Source organism: Sphaeramia orbicularis, chromosome 5 (assembly GCF_902148855.1).
Source record: "Sphaeramia orbicularis chromosome 5, fSphaOr1.1, whole genome shotgun sequence".
In the NCBI taxonomy this organism is placed as follows: Eukaryota; Metazoa; Chordata; class Actinopteri; order Kurtiformes; family Apogonidae; genus Sphaeramia; species Sphaeramia orbicularis.
Window position 1 is genome coordinate 41,430,075 of NC_043961.1, and position 26,316 is coordinate 41,456,390.

The 26,316-nt window shown below is 37.6% G+C and overlaps 1 pseudogene; it reads right to left on the reverse strand.

Annotated features, from left to right (window-relative positions):
- Positions 1-26,316, reverse strand: part of LOC115419587 (protein-glutamine gamma-glutamyltransferase 5-like) — a 73,152-nt pseudogene that overhangs the window by 40,819 nt on the left and 6,017 nt on the right.

Genomic DNA, 26,316 nt, shown 5'->3' on the forward strand with positions numbered 1-26,316 from the left:
TCACTCTGTCAATCTGCATGATGTCAAGTTCATAGATTAAAGCTGCAAACTTCAGAGGACATATCTTGCATCGTCAATTCAGTGTGTAGCTCACTGTCTAGCTCAGACTAAGTACAGACGTCTTAGCAAGAACAGTGCAATTATAACTCCTATTCTTCTGCTTGTGTGCGTGTAGCGATTAGCTCGACAGATAGACAACAGGTTTACCAAGAAAAGCTGGACGTCCAAAACTTCTGTCCAAATCTTTTACTTGAGACTCACTGTAAAACTCCAACATACATACAAAATATGTCTAAGTTCTGTTCATTGCCTTAGTGCATTTACATGGCATTATACATTTAAATGAATGGGAAAAAGACTGCTAGCTCGATGCTAACTGGAATGGAAAAATCCATAGACACACCAACAATTAGCATTTACAGATTAATTTAAGATTTACAACGTCTTTTTATCCAGCAACAAAGGTTCACATCAGAGATATTTTATACTTTTCATTCTTACAACAACTGAACATATAATACTCATAGGCAAACGTTTTTGGGGCCATACAAACAGAGTGAAAGAAACGTGTCTGTTAGTTCCTTCTTATGTCTGAACTGACTACAGTAACACCGAAAGGATAAAACATACGTTAGTGCAACTTATTCCCACCACTACAGGGCCCCTTTTGGTTGCTTTTAACAACTGAACATCACATATTATTGGGCTTATTAGTATTAGTACTTATTAGTGGGTTTATGACTCCTGTCAGTCACTCACAAGCGGAAATAAACTGGTGAGGACATAAACATGGAGAAAAGTACCGGTTTTTTACATGGACATTTTCATTTTCTTCAGATGGTGGGTTGAGAAGGACACAGTTGTTTGGAAGCACTGTAATGTGGAATTATTTTTTATCACCGGAGTACTTAGAGTCTGAAATATCACTGAAAGGCAATACACGCTGTTGATGCCACCCCCCGCCGCAATATAACTAAGCGATTAATCACGATTAATCGCAGAAATCCATGAGATTAATCGCGATTAAAAATTTTAATCGTTGCCCAGCACTAGTTCTAAGATATCCCATCATTCCGCAAAATGTTAGGGGAAACCACACCAAACATCTTCTAAATCATCAGGTTCCTTATAAACTTTACACATTTGCATACATCAATTAAGAGTTTTTCATATATTAGTTTAGCTTTTTCATATAAACACCTCCATATTCCTGATTTTCAAGAAAAAAAAAAGAAACAAATGCACTAAATACTGTAGATTTCTGGTCTTTGCTTGGCTGCACCACATCCTCCTGTTGGACCACCTGCTGTGTTTGATCTGTAAGTAATTATATGGACATCTAGTTATTTATCTATTTATGAATATACTATATGTATTTGTTTATTTCATACAAAAGCCCAATAAAACAGTGTCTTACCTGTGTCTGTGTTGAATCCGTGTCCACAGTCAGAATCTGAACTCACTCTGTCTAACAGATGCAGACTAGGTGTCCTTTGTCTTGTCCCATATCTGCTTGTCAGTCTTCTCCTTGAATGTCCACTATAAATGTCTCTCTTATCTTTCTACTGTCTGTCATTGTTTCCATTGGCTCCGTGCCCCCCACCCCCCGCCCTCCTCTTCCTCATCTCTGTGTCGGACCCTCACCGCTCCTTTTTCCCGTGTCCGTCTCCCTCACCTTCTATGTCTACATTGCTGTCTCTAAAGCTTCTTCTGAAGCTCCATCATATACTGAATTGTCGGACTCTGTCTCCATAATCATCTGTTAGGCTTTTGAAACTGCACGCGGTTCCTGCAGAGTCGGCATTTCCTCATTCAGAGCGAATGGTTCTATATACGTTGCTATGGGATTCCGGTGATTCCAGTGCGAAAACGTTACACCCGGTCCTTCATTTTTCTGGAAAAGCTGCTTAATTGTTTGTTTTTGGACTAAGGAAAGTAATTCACATGATCCACAAAAGCTCCAACTACTGTATAACAGTGAAAACACAGATTGACGGAAAATCTCATCATTGTCGGGGAAGCATAGGGAAGCAATTGATGGAATATCTCGTCAATGGCGGGGAAAGAGTTAATAAGATATCATCATCTCTGAAATTATCCAGCGTATTTCCTGTATTAGCAGACATTTATGTTGTAAAATCTGTTTTCTTTGGTATATGTTAGCTTTTGTATAAGTTTATATCTTATGCAACCCATATGTTTGACTTTCAGCTGTAGCCTGATAGTTAGCTAGCTTGACTGTTGAGCTTTAACCACTATTAGAACAAATTTTGGAGTTTCTGAGGTAAGGTAATGTTGGTACAAATTTGATTATCAGTAGGTTTTACTTTAGTTGTTTAGCTGAACCTGGTGGTGTTTGGTTAAGTTTGTCAGCTGGGGTCATGTGCTAATTAGTGTCATTTACTTCGGGTAGAAATATGGGTCCACTTTGACAGTTATTTTATTCTATTTGTAATTTATTAACATATCATAATGGCATGTGATGCCATTAAATAATTTTACTTGTCCTGTGCTCGTTTCATAAACCTACCTAATAAATGCAGTCCTTTCAGTGGTCAACCCCACTACCCAGAAACAGAACTGATACAAACATATATACAGTAGTGCAACGACGGTTGGAAATATACTTTTGTATGGTTTATTTTTATATTTATCATGCAATAACGCACTCACTGCTTTCTGTCCCATAGAAAAACATGACAACATGACATGACAGTTTGTTTGGAACTACTGAGGCTTACATGAACCACATGATCATCGTTACAGTGACATCAAAGCATGTTGCAACTCTCTCTATGTATATATGGCTCTGGTTTTAGGTAATGACACTGGTATTAATACTGACACACCCTGAGGAACACCCAGTTTAGGCACAGACACAAGGGAGGAGGCTGTTAATTAATCATAATTAATAGTTGTGCAAGTCTGACTGTGTGTTTGATTTGATGTGACGAGTACTTAAGTCCTTAATAATTCTTCATGTTCTGACTGATAGAAAGAAACATTTTCAGCACAAAGATCACAACACAAGATCTGAGACTGGGGCACGTTTCTGCACTAGCTTGTTAAATCGTTAAGCCCAGCGCAACGCAAAATGTGTCCATTTAACACATTTTGTGCTGTCCCATTTCTGGGCTCACTCTTTGTTCGTTAACAACTAACGCAACGCAAAAATGTGTTCGTGCGTTGGTTCGTTAACCCCAACGCAATGCAAAATGCGCTATCCCGTTTCTGGGCTAATTGGTCAAAAGTGAGTGCTCACCTAGTTCATCGCTACAGAGCTGATTTTAACACGGACCTCGGAGGTCCACATTAGAAGGAGGATGTATTCTTGTAGGTTCATTTCACTTAATTTCTGTCATGTATTTCCTTGAAATATTATTTACATTTGAAAAAGAAGATTTTTAACACGTTTGACAATATCTTTAATGATATCAGATTTTTCCCAAGGACATTTTAAAAACGAATTTACCGAGTGAGAATTGATCCGCTCACTGAGTTTTATTCTCTATCGATTTATGGATAAATATAGATTAGCTCAGGACAAAGTGTGTGTGGCTTTGAGAGATGAATGAATGAATGAATGAATGAATGAATGAGAACCGTATGGGGGCAGAGCCAGTGAACTGGTGCCACACACACCAGCGGGTGTGTGTGTGTCTGTGTGTGCAGGTGTAATGAGATAGGAGCTTGTGGATGAGAAGAACGGAACAGCGTTCAGTTTTTCTGTACAATCTGTTTGTCGTGTTGTTCGGCGTGGTTACGACCAACAGTGACCATTTAGAGTTCTGTTAATAAAGTCACCGGTGCAGAATAACTGGGATCATCGTTAGATGTCCAGCCGGACGCATAATATATATGTTTAAATAATTCAGTTCAGTTCAGTTTGTTTGTGTGTGTGTGTGGGTGTGTGTGGGGGGTGCAGACAGCTGAGGGGGTACATCTATAGTCAGATGAGGGTGAGAAGGTCCATCCAGACAGGTGAGGGTAAGGGAGGAGGTCACAGATCCGGGGTCACAAATATCTTATAATAATTCTTCATTCTAACCATAATGCTGTCAGATGACTGGAAACAGCAGGAGCGGAGGAATTGTTCTGGGTTAAATAGTGAACGCAACTGTTTAGCGCACCCTTGAACGCAAATAGTGAGCGAACGATGGTTTAGCGAACACAACAAGTGCAGAAACGGATTTTGCATTTGTTAAGCCTCTGCGTTCGCCCACCCATCGTTCGCTCATTATTTGCACTGAAGGGTGCGCAAACGGCTGCGTTCACTGTTTAACCCAGAAACAAGCCCCTGGTGTGAATAAGGAGTATTTATCAAATGAAATGGGCTAAAGGTCATTAGAACAAATATCAGGGGAAAATAAACTTATTTAAGTCATTTATTCATTGCATTTCAACCTATTTCAGTACAAAATAACCTAATATCATATTGAGTGGAGTTTCATGTGGAAAATTAAGTTGTAAGAAAATGTGTTTATTTTGCTGCTTTTAAAATCATACATTTCAATCTTCTTTTTTTTTTTTCTTGGTTTCATTTTCAGCATTTCTGGCCAATTTTTCAGGAGCCTAACATGGACGAAAAAACAGAAAATTTATACTGAAAAGATTAACATTTCACAGGTTTTGCAGCTGAAGCTATAAAATGGTTAGTTAGTGCTCACTGAAGACACTGATCCTAAATACTGATATGTATTTGTCAGTTCTTTTGTTATCTTTTATTATTATTTTTTAATTTCTTTCATACGTACAAATAAACCAAGTTTCTAAATATCCCAACTGCTTCAGAACTTTAAATCTACACATTCATGTTAAATGTCACTAGTTGCTTTTCCATTGATCCTCAAATTGGGCAAATATAACTTGCGCAAAAACATTTTCCTAATGGAAACAAATTTTGCCAAAACTCGTTTTCTGATTAAACATTTTTGCGCTTGCAAGAGGTTTTTTTTCAGGCGTAGCAAAATTGGTATATCACGCAAAACTGCAATGGAGAGACCTTTAGGCACAACTACAATCACGCGAACAAAAAAAAACAAAACAGATTTTGATGGATGTTACAACAAGCGAAGACGAAGAGTTTTAAAACATACATAGTGTGGACACACGAGGAAACTGAATCATTTTTTAATTCAGTATGGATTAGAGGGGCAACGAGCATTCTAGATTCAAAACAACAGATATTTATGTTCATCACCATGTTTATGGAATAACTTCTTGTCACAATAATAAACAAATCCTTGCATTTGTGATTGAATAGAAAAATTGACATTACGCACTTCAGTTTTTTTGACATTTAGTAAATACTGGTAAAGTTTTACGCATATCTCCAATGGAAAGGTGACTACTATGATGCTATAGGTTTTTAAAGAAACAAATCATCACATTTCTTACAGTGTGCAACTAAAAGTAAAAAAAATTGTGTTATTTATTCAGAAGATTCAATGAAGTGTCACAGATTTAAAATGTCTACAGATGTTCTAAGCTTGAGATGCTGTTACCTGAACACATGACGCTAGCGAAGACCCAGCACTGGCCGTATTTGACTGGGCGGCAGTTGGTGCTGAACCACCTCCTCAGGATCTCGTGGCTTCCAGTCCAGTGGGTGGGTCGGACACCACTGGCGAAGGACCCCTCCCAGCGGCCCTCCAGGACCCCACAGTCATCTTCACTGTTGATCTGACACAGGAATCAGGTGAAAAAACAAACCACACAAACATGGATATCATCACATGCCAGGGAGTCAGCAGTAATGGTTGAGTTTTCAGGGGATTTAACCCCTGATGTAACTTTTACTCTCAGGTCAAAGAAAACAGACGTTTGTTATATTGTGGACAAACTAACCAAGAGGAAGGGTTCAGAAATACATTTTCATATACAAATTTACATTTTAACCTAAAAAGACTTACAGCTACTTTTGTGACAGTTCCCAAATTAATTTTCCACTAGATTTAAACTTTATTTATCATATTATCCTCTCTATCATGCATTTTGTCAGAGAAAAATTAATGAAATGTGATATGTTGGTGGAGAATTTTGGACCCAAAATGCGGAACAAGGAGCAGAGACTGATTTAAAGAATTTAAAGAACACAAATAAGATTTACTGAGGTCTCAAAGGGGAAAGGGTGTGTGTGTGTGTGTGTGTGGGGGGGGGGGGGGGCTCAGCAAGCTAGCTAGCAGGAGGGGATGTCAGTAGCAATGGCTTGGCTTCCTCCAGATGGCGTTGACTTCCAGTGGGCAGGGTTGATGATACTGTGGTGGCTAGGTGGATGCTAGCTTAGCCTCTGAATAGTGGTAGCAGTAGTTGTAGCTCAGCTGTAAGAGGCAGTTGTGGCAAAAGTACTCACATTCTGTACTTAAGTAGAAGTACAGCTACTTGTGTGGAAAAATACTCTCGTAAAAGCAGAAGTACTGACTCAACTCCTTTACTTAAGTAAAAGTTAAAAAATAACACTTCTCAATTGTAATAAAGTACAAAAGTGAAAAGTAAAACTGCATTTATTACCATGAATGAAACAATACTTATTTAACCAGGCAAAATCATAAAAGTTTACATTTTCTAATTTCACAGTGAATGGTACCGACCAGAGTCCTGCACTGGTTCTGGTACCCAACAGAATTTTCACGGGTATGGGTGCAGGTAAACTTAAATGGAATGCAGACGAGTAGTGGGCAAGGAAGTGAAAAAATAAAAGAATATTCATGGATGAAAATCATTTTCAGGACATTTAATGATGACAATTATCTAATTTCACCATGGCTGATCCACAGCCGGTTTGTTTTATTTTTGAAGTGAGCTTCACCTCTGTTTACATCTGGCCAAGACGTCATTGAACAGCACATATTAGAGGTTTATTGATGGCGTGCATTTTAGCCAAAAATAAAGTCCTTAAAAGTGAGTTACTGAGTAGACACTGTTTAATCACGGGTCAGGTCGTGGTACTCAGCTTTGCTGGTACGGGCGGAAAAGTTTGGAGAAAGTGGACCCGTGCAGGACTCTGGTACTGACCCTGGTCACAGCCTGTGCTCCTTCTCTTCACCATTGATTTTCCCTCTGAAGCGTCGTATTTTACGTACTGTCACATCCGTTTAGTTTGAAAAAGTGACAAGCCTATTCTGAGAATGTAAGGAGTATAAAGTACAGATATTTATGGAAAAATGTCGGGAGTAAAAGTAAAAAGTCACCAGAAAAATAAATACTCAAGTAAAGATACCTAAAAAAAAATCTACTTAAGTACAGTAACAAAGTACTTATACTTTGTTACTTCCCACCTCTGGTAAGAAGGCAATGGCTTAGCGAAGGCAGTGGCAGTAACAACAACTTAGCATAGCAGTGGCTTAGCAGTAAATGGACAAAGGCTTAGCGTAGGCAGTTGCAATAGCTTAGCTAGTGATGTCAGCTGTGACACCAAAGCTTTGAAGCATGTGTCAAAAAAAACTAACACATTTTCAGTGGAGCTTGTTTTGGAGCTTGATTCATTTTTTGCTGATCATGTGTGTGTGTCATGTAATTTGACACACACACCATGTGACTGATTTGAACACTGATTCAATGGTAGCGGTTTATGCTTCACTGCTGATAAATCTGTATGGGTAATTTGAAAATAAATAAAATAATAAAATCAGATAAATAAATAAATGTTTGATTTGTCCACATCACTGAAACCCACTGAAATAAATGGATGTGAAATTAATGTGAACATGTGTATGTGTGCAGTGGCACAGAAAGGGTCCCCTGGGGCCCCAAGATATATATATATATATATATATATATATATATATATATATATATATATATATATATATATATATATATATATATATATATATATATAGCACACAACCTGCATGCATTATCTCACTCTGACAGAGACAGACAGGTGAGGGAGGGGCAATTTGGACTCAGGGGGCCCCTTCAGAGAATTTGAGACAGCTAGTTTATACTGCAATTTCTCACTGCTGCTGTGTAGTGAACTTATTCTTTAGACTGTTTGTGTCAAGTCTGTTGGTCCTTTGGGGGCCCCTGCTGGCTTAGGGGCCCCAAGCAGCTGCCTGCCTTGCCTAATGGCAAGCTGCACCACTATGTGTGTGTGTGTGTGTGTGTGTGTGTGTGTGTACATATATATATATATATATATATATATATATATATATATATATATATATATATATATATATATATATATATATATATGTATACATAACTTGTTAGTATTTTTGCATCCAACTGGACATCAGAAGGACAGACAAGGGTTTACTCCACTGGTCACTTTATTGTTAGAGCAGTATTGGTTACTGTCAGCTTTAACCACGCCATAACAACAGATACAAAAGTTATTGCAAATCTTAACTGGTGGATCTGTCTCACTCACTCGTGCTCTCTCTCTCACACACACTGGCTCCGCCCCCATACCTTTCTCATCCACTCACCTGTCCATTATAGCCCCATACACACTCAACACATTCAAACATTAACATTAAAAGGTGGGGTGCGAGATGTTTTCCTGGAGCCTTTTTTCCTATATTGCTTAAAATCCCCGTCACACCCCGATTACAACCAATTAATTAAATGTTCTAACACAAAAATAAAAAAATTTAGTCACCTGTGGAACGGACAGGACTGAAAAAACACCATCCATTCATTTTGAGCGCCCACGCAAAATGATTGAACGGTGATATGTCTATCAAAATCAACTGCCATTTGTCCCTCCCTCTGCGTGTACCCCTCTTCGAGCATGAATCGTGCATTCCCAGAGGCTTGGAGCAACTGTACAGGAAACGAAGCCAGAGCCAGAGTTTGGTTATATCAGTTATATTAGGATGGAAAGTTCACCAGCAAACTGTTTTGTCACTACCATAAATTACTAAGAAATGTAACGTTAGCCAGATAGGTATGAACTGGGGCCGTTCTGTAGGAGCGGGGGTGTTGAAGGAGACTGAATGAGGTATGCATGGATACGTGAGCTGGAGCCTCAGTCTTCCTGTCCTCTGTCGAGAGCAGACGTGTTTCTGAGCTTTCCTTGCCTTCCTCTTTTTTTTTTTTTCTCCTGCTTTTGCCTCTGCATCTTGCCTGTTTTTGTCTTTGGATCCCCTGCTTGCTGTATTCCCGAACAACTAAATTATGGAATTGATCAACTGGACACTCAGCGCAATTGACAAGATTTTTTCACCCAGGAACAAAGGCATCGGGAGGAGCCCGCCTGCCCTGACAGAACTTTTACAGTATGCGATCGACGCTTGGAACAAGTGGAGGTACTATGGCTGTTGGTTCTGTCGGTGGAGGATATTGATATTTACCTATTTGGATTTTTGATAACAGGACACCTTCTAATTGGTCTTGGAGTTCCCTGGTTTATCACAAAGTTGGAAAGACAGCAGCACACATAGAGACCCCGCTGCTGTCAATTGAAATTAAGGAGCACTTCAGAGCAGTTAGTGACAACGTGAAGGTATTACAGCAGATGGTGGCACAGTCGGAGGATTGCATGAGCTGTGGACTCACACAAAAGTTGGATTACATCGCTGGACAGACCGTGGATGCGCTCCAGCAAATCGCGGGACTGAGGGTAAAAAGACGAACTGTGCAGGACCTACCTGCTCTGAAGTGAGGAGTAATGCTGAGGCCCAGTTATAAAAAAAAGTTAAGTTATAACTAAATTAAGCAGAAATCAAATCACTTTTTCCCTTGTTTAATTCTGTTTCTCCTGGGAGCCGGTAAAGCAGTTGGAGCCACTCCTGTCTAATCTGTTCCTTTGCAGTCAAAACATCCTTCCAAGGTCAAGATTCAGGACTGAATGAACTGATAAAGGACAGAAGTCCGAGTCTCTTAATTTTCATACACAATCAGACTTCCAAGGACTCACCACATACAAGCATTTAACCCCCTCCCCCATCTCTGTCTCCCTCACTAACATTCTTCTTCTCTTCCTGTCCCCCTCCCACAACCAAATCCACTGAAAAAGTTCCACCACGTGACCACGTGTACTGTGTTTATAATGTCTTATGTCTTATGTATGTGATGTATGTGCTTGCATTATCTCCACTGTAATTCTTTCGAAGGATTTGTGTTGGGCGCATGCGCATGCAGTGACCGGCAGTGAGCGAAAGCTTGCTGCAAAACAAATCTACCCACGGGTACAAATAAAGTCACCTTGAACCTTAGAGCTGGGGCCATAGTCGGCGTCGGAGCCCGAGCCAGGGCTGTATGGGGCTGGAGCCGGAGCCGGGGCCGGGGCCTAAGCCAGGGTCGGAACTGAAGCCGGGGCCATAGTCGGCATTGGAGCCCAAGCCGGGGCTGTACAGGGCCGGAGCTGGAGCCGGGGATGGAGCCTAAGCCAGGGTCAGAGACGGAGCTGGGGCTGGGGTCAGAGCCCGAGCCAGGCTGTACAGATCAAAGTAGGGGATGGAGCCGGAGCCTCAGATGGCAAATAGTTGCTGTGCAGCACTCCTGAACCCTCAGAAACAAGCATTGCGTGTTCCAGTACTCTGGAGGCGTGGCTTCGGAGGGATGTCTGAAGAAAAGGGTTTGGACTTTTGAACTGAGTATTTTCAAAATGTAGCTTGCTTGAACTGTTTTTCTAAGATCTCGTACCCCACCTTTAACAGAACAATTCATGCAGGGTCAATACTATACATATACGTACTACCTTGGTTTTAGTGATGTGTGTAAATCGTGCATTGATTTATTACCTCCAGGAGGTATTGTGATCACTTTGCTTTGTGTGTTTGCGTGTTTGTTTGTTTGTTTGTTAGTAAGATAACTCAAAAAGTTATGGACGGATTTTCATGAAATTTTCAGGAAATGTTGATACTGGCACAAGGAAGAAATTATTTCATTTTGGTGGTGATCGGGGGTCAGATCTGTCTTGCCAGAGGTCTGCACTCTCCGAGCGCTTGTCTTATTCATTTATTTATTTAGTTAGTTAGTTATTTAGTTAATGTACTTATCAAATCACCCATACAGATTTATCAGCAGTGAAGCATGAACCACTACCATTGAATTAGTGCTCGAAACAGTCATGTAGTGTAGCCTATGTGTTAAATGAAGCTTCAGACGTCATAGGTCACATGATCGAAACAAGCTTGGAGTAGTGAACCTTTTTCAATACAATTGTGATGACAAGTTTCATTGTGTCAGAGAGCTTCACTTTGCCATCACTAAGCTCAGATGTAGTAGAACAATAGATTAACAATGGCTGGCTTCCTCCACAGGTATGCTCCCAGAGTGTGCACAGTGCAAGATGGAGTCTCACATGGAATCATCTGGTGTTCTGCATCAGTATGGAAAGGTGTTAAATACTGTGCTGATTGCAGATCACCTGCAGGTGTGCACCAGCTCCAGGAAGCCCCACCTGTAGGAAGCACAGAAAATGCCTCCCAATGCCACCAGGTGGTGACATTGGGAGAGTTACAGAGGGGAAGGGAAAAAGGGATGTGAGTAGGGTGACCAGGCGTCCCACTTTGTGCGGGACTGCACAGCATTATGACCATTTTCTCCACGTCCTGCAAATTGGGACGATATACCGCATTTGATTGGCTCTGGCTTTCCAAAGTGCAGACAGTCGCCTTCCTCCAAACACGACTTTCATTTTATAGAGGTGAAAGCACGATCACCATTGGCTGTGTCCACTGTCAATCAACCAACATACACATGGGGTCAGGAGTCCATCAACTTGTCACCTGTGTCCTCCTGACCTCTGCCCACTGACACACAAAAAACAAAGGGAAAAGCCTCAGACACCGGCATGCAAATATTGGCGGAAATCATGGAAACTCTGCGCAAAAAAAAGAAGATGCAACTACAGAAAAGAATGGGAAAATATTTATACGTGGGTGAAAGTGGTGGGGGATGATTCACAGAGGGTATTCTGTGAACTGTGTCAAACTTATTTCTCTATCACGCATAGAGGCGAGTATGACTTTAAGATATGCACTGTATGTATGTGATGTTTGGTTAGATTTGATCCCTATTCCCTTTTGCATATTTTTAAATTTGGAGTTTGAACTGAGAGACAACAAAGAAACAAATATGCTTTTGTTAAGTATGTGGATATTTATTTTTTGACAAAATTCCACAGGATATTTACTTTATCTTATTCTATTTTTATTACTGTGTTAGAATGCAAAATGTTTGACTGTTCTGTGTATGGATGCACAAAGGTTTTTGGTCCAAGTAATTTTAGGTTGTCTGGAAGTGGAAACAGCTGTTATAATGTTGTCAGTTATGACTTTTTGTTTTATTGCACATAGATTAATTTACCTTTGAGGGTTGAGAATATGTACTCAAATTAAAATAAGCTGATTTTATAAAAGTATTTAATTACAATATTTGAAACTTGAGGTTTCTTTTTTGAGTTTTTACAAGTATATTTTTTGTTTTGTTTTTACAAGCAAAAAAAGTTGTTGAAACCTGTGCAGAAAAAGCAAAAAAATAAATGCCCAGTGCAGAAATATGCATACTCAAATCAAATTGTTGTTATTCATATTTATAAGCTTGACAATAAGATGCACATTGTTTAAAAATCTAGACTTTTCTTCCAGCATTACGGTTACGTGTCCCACATTGTCCCACACAAACACACTCCTTGTCCCACATGTGGCTCACAAGCGCCTGATCACCCTAGATGTGAGAAAGGGCCAGACCGTAACAGTTAAAGTGACTTTTTCAGTCAAATCTCTCATTAACTGAACATAAACCCAGTGTGTTCATCTGCTGTCATTGATCCAGCTCTGGGCTTTACTACTGAATCAATGTTGTAGAAGATGACGGTGTTTCCACGTTCACGACGGAGACTCTGAACGTCCAAATGGGTGATGACCACGGAAAGATGACAAACTGTATTTTACACCAATTATTTACATATATTAATAGGATTAGTGGATCAACAGGTATTAAACAGTTACATCAGTAGATGGTTTAGGACGCTGATGGGTGTTTGGGTCTTTCTGGGTTAATTGAATTTTTAGATCTCATTCCAGCTACCAGTGGGACGGGGTACACTCAGGATGTGACATATGCAGAGAGAGGGTGCTGTAGAGTAGTGATGGGAAGTCAGATTCTTTTAAGTAACTTATCTGTTTAGGTTTGTTTGTCTGTTGCAAATTAATTCATTTGATGCACCAATTTAAAAAAGAAAAAAAAATCATACAGACATCAGTCGTGAACCTACAGTCCTTATGCCCCGCTTTTGCTTATACCATTACACCACTTGTCATAGGAGGGTGATGAGGTCTAACCCTTAATATCTCTCTTTTCTGTCCATCTATGAATAATCTAGTTAGCAAATTATAAAACTTAATGATTTTTCACTACTATATCAACGTAGTACTACTTTGTCAATCTATCTACTTTATGTTGCTTAAAACAACTTCTTGCTCTGTGTGTTTAGTTTAATTTTATTAGCGTGCTTTCTTGCAATTAAACTTTAACATTTTAAAATTACAAAACTAGCTGACTTCAGATCAACTCAAATAAACTCAGTGATTTGTGAAGCAATTCAGTAAGTCATAGATTCGTGAATAATTCAGCGAGTCATCGATTCATGAACGATTCAGCGATTCAGTGATTTGTGAACGATTCAGCGATTCGTGAACGATTCAGCAAGTCGGCCATACTCGGCTCTACTTGGCTCTACTTGGCTCTACTTGGCCCCACTGAGCCACTCTTTCATTCAGCAGTTCACTACCATGGCTCGGTCCATCTGTCGCTGGTACCTAGCCTCATGATACAATCAAAGATCTTGCCGTGGAGACGACCTGCTGCACGATGCGTCACACAGTGCTTCCAGACTTAATGGGTGGTTCTGACTAGTTTATGTGATAATAAACAGTAATATTAGCAAAGTGCTGCTGAATCGATTCAGTTGCATTTGCGAATCAATTCAACTCATTCACTTAAATGAATCGATTCTTTTGAACGATTCATTCGTGAATCGCCCATCACTACTGCAGAGGTCACCAAGATAGAACCTACACATGTGGAAAACATGAAAACTCCACAAAAAGGCCTGTCATTGAACCTGATGCTAGGACCAAACCCAGGACCTGGTGCTGTGAGGTGATAGTGCTAACTACTGCTCTGACATGTTCCTTTACAGAACATTTAACCCATAAAGACCCAAACAAACACTGGCAACCAAAACCATCTACTGATCTAATCTGTTTAATACCTGTTGATCCACTAATCCTATCAATACATGTAAATAACTGATGTAAATACATTTGTCATATTTTCATGGTCATCAGATATGACCTATTTGAACGTTCACAGGCTCCGTAGTTACCGTGGAAACACTGTCATCTTGTTCAACATTGATTCACCAGTAAAACCCATGGAGTTGGATCAATGGCAGTGGATGGACACACTGGGTTTATGATCAGTTAATGAGAGATTTGACTGAAAAAGGCATGTTTTCTTCAGTTTTTTTCTCTGTTTGATATAATAACCCTCAACTTTACTCTGAGCTTTAATGAACATCTACATGATTAGTATATTAAATATCAGAAAATACATGTTTTTCACTGAAAAATTAAAAATACAAAGGATAATATTATAATAAATGGTGATAAATTGCTTAAGAAAGGTAAAATAGAGAGAACAATTTGTTTGAGAACTGCCACAAAAGAAGCACTATGTCTTTATGGGTTAATACTGAGTTGAATGTGTGTAAGTTTATCAGATTTAAGTGGCTGTCATGTACTTGTGATAATGACACAAATGTCCAACTGAAGTATGGGTTTGGTTTTGCTGGGTCAACACAGTTTGGAAATACAAAGTTTCAGTTTCATGATCAGGGCTTGGTAACATTTATGCTGATCAGTCTGTTTTAGTAGGGCTGCAATAAATAATAATAATAATTATTATTATTATGATTATTAGTATTTCTTTGTCATAAAATGTATTGATTATTTTTATTTGATACATTTAACACGTCATAAATCAAAAAAATGTCAGAAAATATGAAAAACTGTTTCCTAAAGCACAGGATGACCTCCTCAAAGGTTTTATTTGATCCATGATCCATAGAAATTTACATTCCTGTCACAAGGGAAGAAAGAAACCCTAAAAAAATATATCACATTTATGAACGTGAAATCAGATAACTTTGTCTTCCTCAAACTTTTGAATATCTTTTTCAAAATAATTGTTGACCAGAGTGGTAGATGATACAGTGGGCATGTGTTCAGTCTACTTCTACCTGAACTGTAGGTGTTTGTGTGATGTGTTCAAGTACCAGTGAGAAGCAGTGACGGCTGCTCATCTTTCAGACAGGGGAAGCTCATTGTCGGCTTACATCAAAAAAATGTCAAGTTATTTAAACATAAATTTGGCCCTCCATTCCTTTTTAAGAAAATGGTCGGTGACCTTACCGTACCAAGTAAACAAGAAAACGTTGAAATTATGTTAAATTGAAACAAGGAAGTACAATGAGTGTGTTTTATTTACAGTGCAAGAAATGAACAAGTAATTTCCTAGTTGTTTCTCTCTCGATTTCACAAGCAGAATGCGCGACAAAATTAAACTGAACTCTGTCAAGTGAAGGACTATATCTCAAACTAGCTGTCAATGAAATGGGATTCAGCCTTTCGACTGATCCTCCAATCAACACGTGGAAGCCCAGCGTCCAGCCCAGCTGAGCTCCGCCCACAGCTCCATACACCCCCAGAGACGCCAGGCGTCCGGGGGCGGGACAACATCGTGGCATTTATTTAATTACCTTCCAGTTTTGAGGCAATGAAAAAAACTCTTCCACTCAGTCCCATTGAAGTGCATGGACACTGGGTGTCTACGGGCAAATGCATTGACCATAGATCATATGAGAAAACTGCGCAACACGAATATATGAGAAGTGAACAACATCGAGTCCGTTGATTTGTGATAAAGCTGATTCTGAACGAACTTGTTCTAACACATTTGTAGTCAATGAAATCTCAACACAACCGTACATATTTAACCATTTAATTTTCGTAATTTTAGGGGAAGCCGAGCTTCCCTTGCAGTCTATGAGAAATTGCCTCTGGTGAGAAGTCATGAATCATCTGAAAAGGACTTTCAGTTGTGATGCAACAACCTTACAACAGACAGATGTTTCAGTGTCGAAATAACCTGATATTATCTTCCAACACACGTCAGTTTTAGTTTATTGTCTGGTTCATTTTCATTTAGCTTTGACACAGATCCAAACCTGCAGCCCTTTTACTCCAATGTTACTGACGTTTTTCACAGTTTAAGTTATGTATTTATGTGTTATGTGTTTGTATGTTACGTGTTATTATTATTTATAATAGGATCATATTTATTAATTTTTTCATTTTTGATAATTACGTTAACAAAAACAAAGACACTTCACCCTCCTTGCCTCCAGTGCTGCTACTCACACTGGTGTATGAATGTTTATGAATGTTCGGTGGTGGTCAGAGGCACTAATTGGCAGCCATGCTTCCATCAGGCTGCCCCAGAGCAGCTGTGGCTACCTGTAGTTTATCACCAGTGAGTGAATGAATACTGGATCCGCTATGCGTGGTTTGAGTATGCATTCATAGAAAAGCGCTATATAAATCTAATCCATTATTATTATTATTATTATTATTATTATTATTATTATTATTATTATTATTATTATTATTATTATTATTATTATTATTATTTCAGTCCAAAAACAGTATATTTCAGCATACAAATATATGAATATGCTTTGCCCATGGTTGAGAGGTCACTGGGTTCTCTCTTGCTTTTATTCGTCCTTGTTTCATTGTTTTAATTTACTTTTATTTAATGTGGTGTTTAAACTGGTGTAAAACTGGGAGATACTGAGCGTTGTGTCCAGGGTGTTATGTGGTACCATGGCGCTGATGAGTCGGCTGATGTAGATGGGGTCACAGCGAGAGGCCACATCTTGGGCTGGATGCTTCTTGTGTAAGTGGCTGACGTTCAGCATCTTCATACAGATTTTCACCATGTCGTCCTCAAACTGGACAGAAAAACATGAAAATGGAAAGTCCTCAACAGGATGGTTTGGAATTAAATCTTTAAGCAGTACATGTCGTTAGCGTCATATCATATTTACCTAAATCATACACAACTTAACATAAATATTGGGACAAATCATGTCTACAGCTGTAAGATGTCATGTTCATGATGATTTGACATAGAAACATCAATATTAATCAATAATTAATCAATATGATATTTATCCCAATATAAAACTATATTATTACATTTGTCATTGTTTTGTATTCCAGACCCTTGTTAGAAAAGCAATGCCTGAATTCAACACGTCCACATACTTTTGTCCATTTGTGTATGACTTGTGCCATTATGATATGAGGATAACGATGTGTCCATGGAGCCAGTGTGATTATATATGGTTTGTTGAATTTCACCACATTGGCAGAGGTTTGTGCTGCTCCATAATCACACCCAGTGTCAGTGTTCCACCCTCAACAGTCACATGGTCCAAACATACCTGTTCAAACATCCAAACGTACCTGTCCAAACATCCAAATATACCTGTCCAAACATCCAAACGTACCTGTCCAAACATCCAAACATACCTGTCCAAACATCCAAACGTACCTGTCCAAACATCCAAACATACCTGTCCAAACATCCAAACATACCTGTCCAAACATCCAAACGTACCTGTCCAAACATCCAAACGTACCTGTCCAAACATCCAAACATACCTGTCCAAACATCCAAACATACCTGTCCAAACATCCAAACATACCTGTCCAAACATCCAAACGTACCTGTCCAAACATCCAAACGTACCTGTCCAAATGTCCAAACGTACCTGTCCAAATACTCCTGTCCAATTGTCCCAATGTACCTGTCTAAACGTTCAAACGTACCTGTCTAAACGTTCAAACGTACCTGTCTAAACGTTCAAACGTACCTGTCTAAACGTTCAAACGTACCTGTCTAAACGTTCAAATGTACCTGTCTAAACGTTCAAACGTACCTGTCTAAACGTTCAAACGTACCTGTCCATAATCCCAAGGAACTGAGCTGATGTAGTTTCCACTTCCTACGTAGATCATGCCTTGTTCGTTCATCACATACTCCTGTCTCTGCACCTCATCAGACAGAAACACTGAGTCATCTGTAGATAAACGTTACACAAATCTATTTAATACTCACATGGTACTGTAATCTGTTTATGACTGTGAACATCACACACACTTCAAAAGGGATGAAAATTTGAAAATACAGAATTCTTCCAAGGGGGTTATTTGTAAAATCTTAACTTTAAAATACTCAAATAGGACCTAAATTTATCAGCATGTGAATGTGTGGAAAATACCTACTTTGATGTTATATCTGCAGCTGAAATGATTAATCAGTTAATTGAAAAAAATATTATTTTACAATTTTCCTGAATCAAGGCTTCATTTCTTTAATTTCTCTGCCGTTAAACACTGGTTCCACTGTTGTGTTTCACACGGACACTTATTGTGACGCACATGATGTCAGAAGGATGTTAGTTCCATGTTCAGTTGGTATATGATAGCAAGTTGGATCCAAATGTGTTGAAGAATGCACTGACATATTGTTCATAGATGCCATTGGACTGGTTTGGTATTGTTTATATCTATAGATATTTTATATATACTTTTATACTGTTGTTATTATTTATTATTATTATCCCATTTTAGACAATTGTATCACCGGTGCTACTTTTTAAACTTTATGGCATTCAAATTGCCACAACTCCTGAACTGTTTAGTCTCAAAATTCAAATGGGTGTTGTGGACTTTAGTGGAGCTGGGTTTTTTTTGTTTGTTTGTTTGTTTTTTTGTTGGGGGGAGGTCACCTTTTTTCACTGGTTTATCTGTATATTTGTGGTTTGTAAAGTTCATTCATAGTTTTATTTTTAGCTGCAAATATTTTATATAGATATGTGTGTGTGTGTGTGTGTGCGCGTGCGTGCGTGTGTGTAAATCCATATGCAGATCCAGGGCATAAACAAATGCAATGTCTATATTTGAAACAGATGATGGATGTTTTTTTTCAGTGAAATGAGGGGTTCTATCTACAACTAGACAAAGTGAACAGAGAATTTTTCATAATCAAAATGATTAAAAAAAAATTCAATTTAATTCTGTTTTTTTTTTTTTGTTTTTGCTTTCTTTGCTATAACACAGCATGTTTTAATCATCTGACACTTTCATAGCAAAAATAAACCAAAAACCATAACGAAATCTCAGCCTATTATAATGGTAGTCTTAAAAGGTTATTTTTATGTAGATATGCTCTTATATATATATATATATATATATACACACACACACACACACACACACACAGGGTGGGGAAGCAAAATTTACAATATTTTGAGGCAGGGATTGAAAGACAGTGTATGACCAATTAGTTTATTGAAAGTCATGAGAATTTATTTGCCACAAGAAAATTGACATAATAGAAAATGTTTTTATTCTATGTGTCCTCCTTCTTTCTCAATAACTGCCTTCACACGCTTCCTGAAACTTGCGCAAGTGTTCCTCAAATATTCGGGTGACAACTTCTCCCATTCTTCTTTAATAGTATCTTCCAGACTTTCTCGTAATAGTTTTGCTCATAGTCATTCTCTTCTTTACATTATAAACAGTCTTTATGGACACTCCAACTATTTTTGAAATCTCCTTTGGTGTGACGAGTGCATTCAGCAAATCACACACTCTTTGACATTTGCTTTCCTGATTACTCATATGGGCAAAAGTTTCTGAAAAGGTATGGATAATAGTGTTAGGTATGATTATGACATCAATATATGTTTGGTTTCAAAACAACTGACGTAGTGCCTGCTGAGAAAAAACAACTAAATCTTCATTGTAAATTTTGCTTCCCCACCCTGTGTATAAATATAAATAAATAAATAAATAAATATACATATATATATATATATATATATATATATATATATATATATATATATATATATATATATATATATATATATATATGGTATGATTAAAGCCGACAGTAACCAGTACTCTTGTAACAATAAAGTGACCAGTGGAATAAACCCTTGTCTGTCCTTCTGATGTCCAGTTGGACACTAAAACACTAACAAGTTATATATATATATATATATATATATATATATATATATATATATATATATATATATATATATATATATATGTATTAGGTAGGTGATGCCATCATTTAGGAACCTCTACCATCTTTTAGGACAGCCAACAGATACTTTCCTTACTGAGGAGTTGCAGACACTGCCTTTGGAAAGCATTAAGTCCAGACCTTATGATGAAACGTTTCTGTAGAAATGATCATCACTATCACTATCTGTCCATTTATTGTTGTTATTAGATGTGAAGTAGCTTGATTGACGCCCTTTTTTTTTACTTCACTCAACTTTGAAACTAAAAACTTCGACAATTGTCATACAAAGCGTTTGTGGACATCCCTATGTATTCTAAAGTCCGTCTCGTAGAACCTGTTCGTGCTCATTAATGATCTGTGGTTGTTAACGTGGATGCAGCTCTTTGACTCCTGTATGATGGTGTAATCCAGTCTATGGGTGACCTTTGACCTACCAGGACACCAGGGGTTAAAGAGCAGCACCAGCGATGCCAGTGGAACGTCCTCATTGTTCAGGTTCAGGTTCACTGCGTACTCCCCAATGGGGGTGTCGGCGGGGGGGGGTGAGGCTCAGGACCACAGTGCTGCTGAAGGGGAGAGGATGCTGCTGAAACTCTGCCTTCCACAGAGCCTTGGCCTCTGGTGAACGTGGTACACCATGTGGGATACTGAAGTAGGACAGCGTCCCCTGGTTCTCAGAGGGATGTTCACCTGAAAAACACAAGAAAGAACCACAAGACATTTTGTGTCCTGTTTTATTATTTTTTCTTCAATTTTGTTCAGGTTGTGGGTTATTTTGTTAATGTTACTCATTATTTCATTATTTTGTTCTTATTCATTTTTGTTCATTTATTAATTACTTTGCCTCTTTTTGTTCATTTTGTTGCTTATTTTATTCTTTTTTTACTTTATTTTAGTAAATGTTTTGCTTATTTTTTCACATTTATCATTTTGTAGTTTTCTTTTTTATTGGTTGTTTTTTCTTAATTTTATCCACTGTCACTGATCCAACTCCATAGGTTTTACTGGTGAATCAATATTGTAGAAGATGACGGTGTTTCCATAGTAACTACAGCACCTCTGAACGTTCAAATGGGTCATATCTGATGACCATGAAAAGATGACAAACTGTATTTTGCACCAGGTATTTACATGGATTGATAGAATTAGTGGATCAACAGGTTTTAAACAGTTTACATCAGTAGATGGTTTAGGTAAAAGTTGGATGTTTGGGTCTTTAAGAATTAAACTGTAGCTGAAACAACCTAAATATCAATTTAAACATGACCTTAATGCTTAAATGCATCACCAGTGATCTGACACATGATTGGATGTTAAAGAATAAATCTCTTAATTTTGTAAACTCTAAAAAACTGTCAAAAAATCTGACAAACATCGGCAATTGAATAATTTCTTTATGTTATATGTATTATCATTTTTACATGGAAACACTGCCTCTAGAATCCAGAACAAGTGATGGTCATTACACGTCTATGGAGCTGTTTTTGTTTAAAAAAAAAAAAAGTTGAGAAATATGTCATGGGTTAGGGGGTGGGGGCAAAGGCTGGGTTCAAAGATGCATATTATTATCTTCATATAATAATTACCTAACTCATACACAAATGGACAAAAGTATGTGGACCCGTTGAATTCAGGTGTTTCTTTTCTAACAGGGGTCTGGGATACAAAAATATAATGACAAATGTCATAATATAGTTTTATATTGGGATAAATATTGCATTGGGTTAGTTTGGTTTAAATTGTTTTCTTTGTTTCCAAAATGCCTCAGAGATGGTTTTGACTTCATTTCTCTCAACACTGATGTTTTTTTATTTTATCCATGACTATGATTTAAAATGTTCTACCTCAAAATTTCTCTAATATTTTTCCTGCTCTGACTGTAAATATTAATTTTCTACCACAACTAACCATCTACTTTCTTCACATCTCACTGAGGAAGAAAAATATCCCATTAAACTTTAAGGACATACTGATGTTTCTAAACTATATGGACATAAGTATTGGGACACATCATGTCTACAGCTGTAAGATGTCCTGTTCATGAGGATCTGACATAGAAACATCAATATTAATAATAATATAATATTTATCCCAATATAAAATTATATTATGACATTTGTCATTATTGTTTTGTATTCCAGAGCCCTGTTAGAAAAGAAACACCTGAATTCAATGGGTCCACATACTTTTGTCCATTTGTGTATGAGTGAGGCAGCTGTGATGTGAGGATAATGATATGTAATAGTTTTAAATAACAGTGCACAGACAATAGCATCTGCAGGATTTCATTCGTTACTACTGTTGGTCTTTTCTTTAGATTTGTTTTTCCAATATTTTGTTTATTTTTTATGACCAAAATTGATGCTTAATCCATAAGAAAAACATATGTTCCATCATGATACACCACCAACAACAAATCAAACAAGAACAGTGTTGTATAAAGTACTGGAAAGTCACACTTCAGCAGAAGTACAGGTACCCTACCAAAAAAAGACTCTGGTAGGAGTTCAAGTCACCAACTGAAATATTACTCAAGTTAAAGTCTTTGAGTATCTAGTATCTACTGTGCTTAAATATATCAAGTAATCTACAATTAAATGTACTGCAGTAATGAAAGCAAAAGTCCAAGTAAATGTTAATAACAACCAAAGCTAGTCAGAATTTGGAATATTACGCTGCTGCTCACATCAACAGATTGCCAACAGGTTGAGTGTGAATGTTGTTTGCACTTGTTCATTATGTGTTTAGGCCCAATGACAAATCATCTTCCTGACTTTGCTGTAGTCAGCGGTAATCTTAGCGGAGAAAACACCAAATTTCCTTTAATTTATTTTGTAACGAGTAGGGATGTAACAATTACCGGAATAACGATTAACTGCGGTAAAATTGCAGATGGTTAGTATTAATGTTTAAATTCTAATTATCATGATAACTGTGTTTGATTACCGCACTTTCAGGGGAAAACGTCTATGTAAAGATCTGTTTTTATGTTAAATATTTGTGTATAGTTTTAATTTATTACAATTTTAATTTTATATACCTAGTATTTGGAACCAATATTCACATTTAAAGTCTTTGAAAAGGTTCGTTCTACATCTGTGTGTTATTTATGCAATAAATCATATACATTTTTCATGCAGGATTTTTTTTTTTTTGGTGTTTTTTGTCCTTTTAGGTTTTTATAATAGGTTAAAGTGAAAAAAAGTAATAGACAGATGATATAGATGAAGTTGCACTGAAAAAACAGATCCCAAACATGGGTATAGTAAACATTTGTTTATATAGTATTTAAAGAAAAAATCAAAAGTACTGAAAAATGGACAAAATAGGCTGAGATCACTAAGGGTTAATATTTGAATGTTTCTGCAACAGACGGTACATTGTGCCAGTTATTTTATTTATTTATTTATTTTCAAAATACAACTTGGTTAAATTATTTTAGTGTGTGTATTAGTACTTTTAGAACATTTTGAGTACAATTTCAACAATACGGCGATAATAATGATAACCATGATAATTTTGGTCACAATAACTGTGATATGAAATTTTCATATTGTTACATCCCTAGTAATGAGTAATGATACTGTGCATTAAAAATATATGGGAGTAGAAGTATGCAACTGAGTTAGGAAATGTAGTGAAGTAAAAGTGAAAGTAAACAGAATAAAAAATACTCAAAGTACAAATTCTCCCAAAACATACTTGAGTACAGTAGTGAAGTATTAGTAGTGCATTACTATACAACACTGAACAAGACACCAACCGGTAAGAGCAGTGAACTTCAGTGGTAATAAGTGTTGGATGTTGACAGGCTGGGTCAGGTGAAGGGTCAGGATGAAGGCCTGGCCTCGCCTTAGGATCAGCTGCTCCTCTGAAACCTCCACGGTGTGATGGTCAGTGTTGTTGGTCTTAGGGTGGAGGTCCACCTTCTGGAGGACTTCAAGAAAAAAGAAAAACATAAAATTAGAAATGAAAATCTCATATAAGGTCAGTGTTTTATAAATCTGCTGGTTTATTAAGGGCAGGTTTAATCTGTTAAATTAAATCAAAACATTACTAACCATTTCTTGTGAATTGTTTTGAGTGTAAAATAGGAATATTTTCATTTTAGACTTGTTTATACTTCACCTGCATTAAATCTCAGAGTGGAGTCATCTCCTCCACACTGGTCAAATCCAACATTTACCCTTTAAACATCCACCAGTGACCATCAGTTTTCTCTGTTTTAACCCTTAAAGACCCAATGCTACTTCTGTGTCAGTTCCCAAAAATAATTTTTCTCTCTTTTTAACCTTTCCTAAGTGATTTATCATGATTTATTATAATATTATCTTCTGTATTTTGCATTTTTTTCAGTGAAAATCATGTATTTCCTTATATTTAATTTGCTGATCATGTAGATGTTCATAAACATTCAGATTAAAGTTGAGGGTTATTTTATCAGAAACAAAAAAAAACTGAAGAAAAAGTGCCTTTTTCATTCCAGTTAACTGAACATAAACCCAGTGTGTCTAGTCACTGTCACTGACCCAACTCCATGGGTTTTACTGGTGAATCAGTGTTGTAAAAGATCATGGTGGGTGTTTGGGTCTTTAAGGGTTAATATAATAACCTTTGAGTTTACGCTGAGCTTTAATGAACATCTACGTGATCAGTAGATTAAATATCAAGAAAAAAATACAGGGTAAAAAAAATGCAAAATACAGAGGGTAATATTGTAATAAATTGTGATAAATCACTTGAGAAAAACAACAAATCATTTGAAAATTGTGACAAAAATAGTCATGGGTGTTTAAGGGTTAAATTGCTCTTGGTTATTGATATGAACATAAAAGGCACAATTCTGCACAATGATTACCTTTACTGATCCACTACACACTTTAACCAGTAATATTTGAATTCCTTTGTATTTGTACACTGTGTAACCGCTGCTTTTCTTGTACATCCAAAGACAACATTGAGAAGATGAGAAAACATGTTCCACACAGTTGACAGATTGAACTGAACATGTTTGCGCAGGTTACGTTTCAGTCTTGAGGCAGACACGTACACACTCTGGATTATCCATGATTACTACACATGCCATTATGTAAATGAACAGGTTCATGTGAAGTTTGTTTGAGTCGGACATTCCTGCAGTGAAGACTTGACTTGGTAGGACTCGAACAACAGGTCTGATCTGTCACTCACTTGGATTTAGAACCGGTAGTAAATATGAGGAGTATGAGGAAACCGCTGGACACTTTTGCACCATGTGACATTTAGCATAAAACTTGTTCACACAAGTTGTTCTGACAAGAATTAAAAAGGTTGGAAAACCCCAGATTATGTTATATTTAAGTACATTTATAATGGTTTGACCTAACATATATTTATTTTGTTTATACCATTTCGTTCTGGGCAATGGTACAAAACCATAAAAACAAAACTGGAAAACCCCTAAAGCCCCACACACACAGGAGCTCCCTGTGCTGGGCCATGTGTCCAACCAGCCTCCACAGCTCCAATGAGCTCTGGAGCTCTACTCAGCACTAGTACTGGCAACGGCAATGGCACCCATACCAATGACGGCAACAATGATGGTAACTGGTACCGGCAATGTAACTGGGAATGAAGTAGCAGACAGTTGCCCTCCTCAACCAGAGCACCAGTACCATGAATCCTACATAAGATAAGATAAAGATAAGATACTTTATTGTCATTATACAGAATGTACAGGTGCACTATCAGGATTCGGACTCATACAATAGCAATAGTGATAAATAGTATTAATAACTATAAAATATAAATATATAATAAAAACAAAATATAAAAACAAAATATGCATCACTCACATATCAACATCCATACATTCATTCCCTCACACATCCACCTCCTTCTTTATCAATCAGCAATACATCACACACATATCCCGTCAGTGCCAGTGTATGCAGTGCAATGTACAAAATAGTGCAATTAAAAAATGTCTGTAATTTAGTGGTTAAGTTCATTGTTTAGTATAGTTATGGCTGTGGGGTAAAAACTGCTCCGGAATCTTGTGGTGCGTGTTTTTATAGATCTGTATCTCTCTCCAGATGGCAAGAGTTCAAAGAGGTGGTGGGCAGGGTAGAAAGGGTCTTTGAGGATGTTACGGGACTTCTGCAGGCAGTGAGAAGAAAAGATGTCATTCAGGGCAGGGAGTTGGGA